The sequence below is a fragment of the Entelurus aequoreus genome, linkage group LG03 (assembly GCF_033978785.1).
Source record: "Entelurus aequoreus isolate RoL-2023_Sb linkage group LG03, RoL_Eaeq_v1.1, whole genome shotgun sequence".
NCBI lineage: Eukaryota > Metazoa > Chordata > Actinopteri > Syngnathiformes > Syngnathidae > Entelurus > Entelurus aequoreus.
In genome coordinates, this window is record NC_084733.1 from 5,709,294 (window position 1) to 5,711,589 (window position 2,296).

Genomic DNA, 2,296 nt, shown 5'->3' on the forward strand with positions numbered 1-2,296 from the left:
TTGGGACACTAGGGGAACATATTCTAAGTAACAAAGACTTAATTTAGAGTTATTTGGTTAGGGTTAGGGTTAGGGTTCAGGTTAGAGCAGGGGTAGGGAACCTATGGCTCTAGAGCCAGATGTGGCTCTTTTGATGACTGCATCTGGCTCTCAGATAAATCTTAGCTGACATTGCTGAACACGATAAGTAATGAATAATTCCGCTGGTAATCCCAGTGTTAAAAATAACGACTACAAAGCCATCAGCAAAACCTTGCAGCACCAGAAGTCACATTAATGGAAAGAAGTATTGTATTTATTGTTGGTTACCTTCAGAATAACAATGTTATTAAAAAGAATAAGAGACTTATTATACTCTAAAAATGTTGGTCTTACTTAAAAATGCACGCACTTAGTTGTATTCAGTGTTAAAAAAAATATTACATGGCTCTCATGGAAATACATTTTCAAATATTTGGCTTTTATGGCTCTCTCAGCCAAAAAGGTTCCCGATCCCTGGGTTAGAGGGTTAGGGTTATAATAAGGCCATGCCGAAAAAGGCATTAATAAGTACTTAAAGGCCTACTGAAATGATTTTTTTTTATTTAAACGGGAATAGCAGATCCATTCTATGTGTCATACTTGGTCATTTCGCGATATTGCCATATTTTTGCTGAAAGGATTTAGTAGAGAAAATCGACGATAAAGTTCACAACTTTTGCTCGCTGATAAAAAAAAAAGCCTTGCCTGTAGCGGAAGTAGCGTGACGTCACAGGAGCTAGTATTCCTCACAATTCCCCGTTGTTTACAATGGAGCGAGAGATTCGGAGCGACAAAGCGACGATTACCCCATTAATTTGAGCGAGGATGAAAGATTCGTAGATGAGGAACGTTACAGTGAAGGACTTGAGAGGCAGTGATGGACGTATCTTTTTTCGCTCTGACCGTAACTTAGGTACAAGCTGGCTCATTGGATTCCACACTCTCCTTTTTCTATTGTGGATCACAAATTTGTATTTCAAACCACCTCGGATACTATATCCTCTTGAAAATGAGAGTTGAGAACGCGAAATGGACATTTAAAGTGACTTTTATCTCCACGACAATACATCGGTGACACACTTAGCTACTGAGCTAACGTGATAGCATCGTTCTCAAATGAAGATAGGAACAAAAGAAATAAACCCCTGACTGGAAGGATAGACAGAAGATCAACAATACTATTAAACCATGGACATGTAACTACACGGTTAAAAATTCTCAGCCTGGTAAGGCTTAACAATGCTGTTGCTAACGACGCTAAGGCTAATTCAGCAACTTAGCAACCGGACCTCACAGAACTATGATAAAAACATTAGCGCTCCACCTACGCCAGCCAGCCCTCATCTTCCCATCAACAGCCTTGCTCACCTGCGTTCCAGCGTTTGACGGCGCGACGAAGGACTTCATCCGTAGGCGTAGTAAGTAGTCCTTGTTGTGTTGCTGTAAGTATTGTACTTAGCCGCTAATACACCAACCGATCCCACCTACAACGTTCTTCTTTGCAGCCTCCATTGTTCATTAAACAAATCGCAAAAGATTCACCAACACAGATGTCCAGAATACTGTGGAATTTTGTCGAAGAAAACAAGAGGTTTCTGTATCGGGTTCGACGGGGTCCAACCACTTCCGTGGATTTTGTGACGTCACGCGCATAAATCATATCCAAAGGAGTTTTTCAACCGGAAGTGTGGCGGGAATTTTAAAAATGCACTTTATAAGTTAATGTTAAGATTTCACCATTGATATATAAACTATCAGACTGCGTGGTCGGTAGTAGTGGCTTTCAGTAGGCCTTTAATAATGACTAGTTAAGAGCCAATATGTTACTAATTTGCATAACTAATTCATGGTGAATATGTTCCCCATACTAAAGTGTTACCATGTTTTTTTTACTGGTGCACAAAATGAAGCGTGCATGAACATCACCTTGTTCAAAGAACAAAACCATCACAGTGCATCATAAACTCACAACAAATTACACACCTGCAAATCAGTCTGACTTCTGGTGTTGCCGTATCCGTAATACGCCGATAGGGAGAACTTTTTATTTACACGATGAGTCGGGTGTGTCTCGACCTCCGCCGAACCCCTGAGGCCGACTCACCGAACCCCTAGGGTTCGATCCAACCCAGGTTAAGAACCACTGATTTAGAGCTAATAGTAGTTTTTCTGCAGCATGATAGGAAACCTTTGAACACAAAGTCTAATAATATTACATACACACACATACATATGTAATATATAACATTAAATGTGTTAAAGAAGGAGCTACTCT